We start from the raw sequence: 7,250 nt of genomic DNA on the forward strand, positions 1-7,250 counted from the left end.
TCTGGCACCAAATACTTCTGTAAGATGTGTCTGATCCAGGGTAAGGTCTTTCCATTTTGTGCCTGAAGACATGCGCTTCCTTAGTTAGTTTCCTATAAGTAATCTATTTAAGGTTCTAGTGACTTAATTTACTGCCTGGAGACCACTGTTTTACCAGCTCCTTATTCAAAGATTGAATTTTATAGTCCTATAGATAAGATTACAGAGGAACTTTCACTGAAAGTCTCCCTTTTCAGCCAATCGTTACAAGAATGAGTTTCTTTTGACTCTTTCTACGATCTTTTTCAGTTCTGCCAAAAAAAAAAAAAAAAAAAAAAAAAGAAAATGGCCTGAACAATAGCAGGCTTTAACAGTTGAAAGTAATGGCTAATATACCTCATGCAAAATATTTGACTATGAAAGCTTTAAATTAAGAACTCAGTTATTCAGGCCAGGTGTGATTACAAGTCTAGACTATCCATTAAATGGACATCTTGCAAATCTGCAAGATGACCCATCTATCCAATTACATCAGGTTAGATTAAAAATCTGTAGCTTTTATGATGGACTGTTGACAGAAAAGCTGCATCCCAAACTCAGAAAAAATATATTTAGCAGAAAAAAAAAAAAAAGGGAAATATTTTTAAGCCAACTACATGGAAAATAGCTCCTAAACTGAAGAGGAGGTGAAAGTCAATAAGCAAATGACTATGAATTGCTCAACCTGTAGCTTTTCTTAATTTGTGAAAAGAATACAGCTTTGTGGTTGAAATTACTTGTGTATGCTTGCAACTCACATTGCTGTTTCTCTAACAGTCAGAACCAGACTAGCTACAGGCACCTATTTTTCTCTTAACTTTTCAGCAAGTCTCTGGGTATGTGTTTTTCATATTAAAACTCATCATGAAGTACTGCATACAGGATGCAGTGCAATATGACAAATGTCCATGTGGAAAAAGCAGTTGTGCAATTCTGCAATTTCTGATCACCTCCATTGTGTATATAAAGATAGACAGTCATCTGACTAGCAAACAGAATTACCTCTTAAAATACATGGGCATATTGAATTAAAGAAAAAAAACGTTTTATCCTGTAAGTAGTTCTGACCAGTAGAAAAGCACTTAGACAATTCTTAGACTAACATGAGACTAATAGTTATGATTTTAAGCTTAACTATGTGTTGTGGCTTAACCTGGCAGGCAGCTAAGCATCACGCTGCCATTGACTCACCACCACCCTACAAGCAGAATAGTGGAGAGAGCTGACAGAGGTAAAAAAATGTGACAACTTGTCAGTTGAGAAAAGGACAAGTTAATTAAAAAAAAAAGAAAGAATAACATTTAAAAAAATGTTTAAAAAACAAGCAATGCACAAAGCAATTGCACACCATCAGCCAACCAATGTCCAGCCAACTGTCCCCAGTTTTATTGCTGAACATGATATGGGATATCCCCTAGATCTGTTTGGGTCAGCTGTTCTGGTTGAACCACATCCCAACTTCTTGTACATTCCCAGCCACATTGCTGGCAGGGCAGCACAAGAAGCTGAAAAGTCCTTGACTTAGGGTAAGCACAGCTCAGCAACAACTAAGACATCAGTGCGTTATTAACATTATTTCCATCTTAAGTCCTTCACACAACAGTGAAGGTGCTAAAGCTTTGCTAGCTTGACCAGGGAGTGAGGGTATCTACCCAGCAGAAAACCACAGCCTCTCTGATCTCTGCACTCACTAAAACTACTACAGTTTCCCAGACAGAGCTCTAGTAGAAACATATCACTACCCAGGTGCATGGTGTCTCCTACTCTTATGCCAGCACCAGATGGCAGGAGTAAGCACACCTGCGGGAGGTGCACCCAGGTGGAGGCACTACTCCACTTAGTGACAGAGCTCTGAAAGGAGGTGAGTAGGATGAAGAAGATCAGGGAGGGCAAGAGGGTGACAGAGTACTGGAACCACTCCCTGCCTTCCCTGAGACAGGCCCAACAGGCAGACAGGACGCATGATATGGAGGATTCTCTATCATCTCTCCACCTGACTGAACACGCTGACTCTAAGGATAAGGGGCAATGGCAACAAGTTACTGCCCAGCACACCAGATGTCTTCTCAGTAAATACCCCACCTTCCCAGGTGCCCTCATGCAATAGTTATGTGGCTCTGCAAGTGAAACAGAATAATGATGATGAGGATGATGGTTCATCTGGCTTGGAGGTGTCGCTGAGGTTGAGTCAGCCTATGGCCTGCATCAAAATTGTGTTACTGTGATAGGAGACTCCCTTCTGAAGGGAGCAGAAGGCCCAATATGCAGACTGGACCCACTAAATAGGGAAGGCAGCTGCCTCGCTGGGGCGCAGGTTAGAGATACAGAAAGAAAGCTTCCTACCTTGGTGCAGCCCTCAGAATATTACCCATTATGTTTATTTCAGGCAGGCAGCAATGAAGTTCGAAAAGAAGTCTGACAACAATCAAGTGAGACTTCAGGGCCTTGCAACAACTGGTTGAGGGATCCAGAGCACAAGTAATGTTCTCCTCTATCCCTCCAGTTGCAAGGAATGGTGAGGGGAGAAACAGAAAGAGCCAGCAGATCAATATCTGGTTCTGAACCTGGTGTCACAGGCAGGCCTTTGGGATTTTTTCCATCATGGGTCATTTTACATGACACCAGGCCTGCTGACAACAGACAAGGTACACATGTCTCAAAGGGGGAGAAGGATTTTTGCATAGGAGTTAGCAGAGCTCATTGAAAGGGCTTTAAACTAGATTTGAAGGGGGGGAGGTATAAAACCAGACTTTCTGGAGATAAGCCTGGGGGTGGTATGTCAGTGTTTGTGGGATGGTGTGCTAGCAAGGTCCTTCAGTCTGCCATACCAGTGGAGGTAGCAGAAGGAGAGCCATGAAGCAGCAAAGGCACAAGGGATATCGATGGTTTAGAAATCATGGAAGTGTCTGAGAACAGTCACATAGGAATTATGGCTTCTCCCCCACCAAAAGGTGACAGGATCTCTAACTCAGCTGAAGTGCATCTATGCCAATGCACACAGCAAAGGCAACAAACAGGAGGAGCTGGAAGCCATTGTGCAGCATGAAAATAATTTGTTATTGTCAAAAAGGGATTGCTCTACCTAATTTACCCTATAAATTTAGCTATTGCTTTAAAATGTGCATTGTGGAGCCCTATTTATCTCATCAGAAATACTCAAATTCAGTGACAGTTTGGATCATTTGTTGGTAACCCAACTGGTCATCAGCACTCTTTACTACCTCCATATGGTTTCTGATGAGCTGGAAACAATATCAGCAAAGGAAATCATGATAATGATTCAACAGATTGCATAGATAGGACTATTGCACTGAACTGTAGCTGACCTTCAGCTAAACCCAACTGGCATACACAATTTTCTTCTGTCAGAAGAAAATGTAGCTAAAACATTGCTAGCTGATTGAAAACATAGTTCAGTATCAGGACTGTGAATTTTAGCACTGTGACACAAAAGGGCCATAGTTGGAATTATAACTGCAAGTACATTTAGACAAAGTAATATAGACTATTAATATATTTCAGCATTATTTTTTCAGTTGGCATGGTAGGTCTTCTGATTTTGCATGTGGCAGTTTGACCAGATGTAACCACATTACTATATACAATTATGCTTCTGTTATCTTCAAAATTACAATGACATGTCATTACATCACTTCTTTCATAAATCCAATGTAGATGTGCATACAGAATTGTTTATGATCCGTGTCATTGTATAGATTTTATGTGACAAAACACAGTCTGGATCTACATAGTTTTCTGCAGAATAATTACCAGTTGGCATACCAGAACAAATGGTGGGAGGCCATCAAACAGCTCGTCCAAGCCTTCCATCCATCTGTCCACTTGCTGTCTGTGGAACATGCAGTTTTTATCTTTAATCACTAAATTGTTTTCTGTATATCAGATTTTCAGTTTTCCCAAGCAACGCCTGAATGCAGTATTTAGTGTTCATTTGGTGTTCATTTAGCAGTGGGGTAACCTTCTGTCTAACTTCAACTGTTTAAAATAAAAATAAGAAATACAATTTAAAACATGTATTTGCCACCTTATTTTCTCCTAATTTCCACCTTCAGAGCACTGTCCATTTCAAAAAGCAATTGTGGTGTATATTTGTAGGATCATTTTTTTTTTTTCCCTCAAGGGAAACAGCTTGGGTTAAACACTTTCTAGAGCTCTGTTTTGTTTGAATTGATAATAATGTAGCTGAAAAACAATAACTGAATTGATCTTTGCAGGTTAAAAAAATTCTAGAAATTTATTTCCTCAGTAACAGGTGACTCAAGAATTAGTGCCTGACAGAAAAAAAAAAGTGTGTTTAAGCTGTTAGACATGTGGTAATGGGACATATTAAAAATAGAGCAACATGTATCACTGTCACTGTCTTGCTCAGTATATTTGGCATTAAATACATAAAGATCTGTACTTCTATTTACTCTTCTGCAAATACAGGATGCTTATATCCAGCGGATGATGCAAATGTTACAAGTTACTTTGAAGTCAGGGTTAATTTTGTTTTTGAATTCAGTGGATTAAGACTCCAGTGCCTTGGACATGACTGCCCTGGGACATCCTAGCCCTGGGACATAGAGAGCATCACTGAAACACCTGACAGTTGCACCTGAGCACATTGTGTCTGAAGCAAGTGTGACACCTCCTCTACAACCAGCCCACTTTCTTGTTAACTCAGTTTTACAGCAGTATATATACCACACTTGCAGCTCTACAAGTCGAGCTGCACCAGGCAGACCTCCCCAGCAGCCCTGGGGAAGCTGTTGTCTCTGGTCACTGGTGGCTCCCTCTGAGCACCTGGAGTACAAGCGTACTTGATCCTACTTGCAGGTGTACCTGATCCTACTGCAGGGTGCCATCTTTTCGTTCATAACTTGTGTAAGCTCATGGTGAGTTGGAATGTTTCCACCTGCCACCCATCCTCCCTCTCCACACCCCATTTCCTTGCAGTGTCTGATTCTGATTCTGAATTTTCCACATGTTGAATTAAGATAGTAGACTCATGGCATTGTTGAAAATTAGGCTGGATGAGGCCTTAAGATATCATCCACTCTATCCATTGTTTCAAGGTAAGATCAGCTAGGTATGTTTTTCCTGAAAGATGTCTCTCTAGCCTGTTCTAAAAGATCTCAACCTATCTGAGGTTTTAACTATTTTTAGAAAGTCTGAGCATTTTATTTTATTTTATTTTTCAAAAATGCAAATTTAAATTTATGGCTGAATAATTTTTGCATACATTCATGTAAGAGGATACATCATTAGTTGTGTAGGCACCAGCAGTAAGAGCTGGCTGAGAATCCTGCTGAAGACCTGAAAGGGTTACTGCAGTGATGTGGATTTTTAGATCACCAGCTTCTCCCAGAAAGCTGTTACACTATGTCAACATTTGTGCAGTGACATGCTGGGTTATAAAAGGCTGGATGAACTTAAGCTGAAGATGAGAGATTGGCAGCTCATATACAGTGGCACAAGTCAGTGAGCAGTGATAAAAAATACCCACAAGCCAACACTACTAAGGCATCATCTTCATCCATAGAACCACGCTACATTGAAGGCAATCAAGATCTCTGAAAAAAAATGCCTCTCGTAGGGGTAAAAATTTACACCAGTCTTGTTGCCTCTGAAGCCAAAGGAAAACAGTATTACAGTCCCTTTCTGTAGCTATGCTTGCTGTGGACTGTGGTGAATTTATAAACATCCTGGAATTGCAAGATATATTTAAGTGCATTCATATTTTATATTACATGATTGCATCCATAAGAGAGCAGTCATTACTAGACAGAGTCTCAGCATGGTCTATATAGGATGAAATCTGATTTGACATCATGTAGACCTGTAAAATTAGCATGAGATACACAAAATATGGGTGATTTGTTTCTCGTGATTTCAATAATGGTAAGCTAATGGGAGCCCATGTGAAGGAGAAAAAAAAAGTGTTTTTTTGGGTGGGTGGGAAAACAGTGTTTTCCCATGATGAAGTTTTCTGCTACCATTAGTAGGAAAGAATTTTCACAGATAATTCATTGGATAAGATTTCTCATCTGACTTACAGAAATAAAGTGACATGCAGCTAGGCTTTGCCTGTCAGTGTGAAAGTACAGATCCTCCCAGATTCCATGTGGCACTGCTGCAAGCTTCTGGGAGATAGGTCCAGCTCTACCATCATGGGGAACTGTTTTGTTCTGATAGACCTACACTGGCTGTTAATTTTTCATTATGTTTGATGAATTGTTGGTGATGTTTTAATATTCAGTGAAATTAGAACTGAATGTTTAATTTGAGCTTTATATTGAAGTTTATAACAGCCACAAGTTACTCATGACTCAGGCATTCTTGATCAAATAAATCAGTAAAACAAAAACTGGCTTGTCTTTCATTCTGTGAGCAAGCTCTTCTGGGATTTAAAGGTTCTTTGTCTTATCTGACACTTCGACAAGGCGAATCATTTAGTGAATTAAAGGAAGCATCCATTTCCCTTGCAGATTACTTTTAAGTAATGAAGTTAGTGTTTGGGCAAAACAATCAGCTTTACTTAATGGTGCTTTGAAATCAAGTCTCTAAGAAGAAGCTGAGTGATTTCTGCATGACTACGTTCCATGTTATCATCTGGTATGAAAAATGCATTATACTCTCACTTCCTCTCTAGGCAAACTCAATTTCCAACACCTGTGATCTGAATAAACTGTACACAGACTCTTAAGAAAAGATTTGAACTGTGAAAAGCTTATAGATTTTTAGAACTGCATTTTGAAGTCTGATACACCCAAGTTACATTAATTTATACATACTTAAAAGGAGTACACAAAGCCAGTAAGCTGTAGGGAGGAAGTCTCTGTCCATGTAATCCAAGTAACATAGTAAGGTAGAAAGGCTGCCTTGTGAAGCAAGGCAATGAACCAGAGAGGGAAAGAAAGTGGCCTGAGGCAGAGCTAGCACCTTTCCTCAAGTGCAAGGAAGTCTGGTCAGACTATATGGTGACAGCATTGCTGTTCTTTTCACATGATTGCAATAGGTAAGTGGTTATCTCCAAAGAGAGATTGAAGTGTGAGAAGGACCTAAAGGTCACTCCTCTCAGTCATGAAGAAAAACTGCTTTCTTCATTTGACCTTGAGCTGCCTGATGACTGGGGACCTTATGATTATTGTATTAACTCACTTTTGATCTCATTATTTTGTCTTTCACAAAAAAAAAATAAATAAAAAAAAAATAAATCCCACTATATG

Source organism: Cygnus atratus, chromosome 3 (genome assembly GCF_013377495.2).
Source record: "Cygnus atratus isolate AKBS03 ecotype Queensland, Australia chromosome 3, CAtr_DNAZoo_HiC_assembly, whole genome shotgun sequence".
In the NCBI taxonomy this organism is placed as follows: Eukaryota; Metazoa; Chordata; class Aves; order Anseriformes; family Anatidae; genus Cygnus; species Cygnus atratus.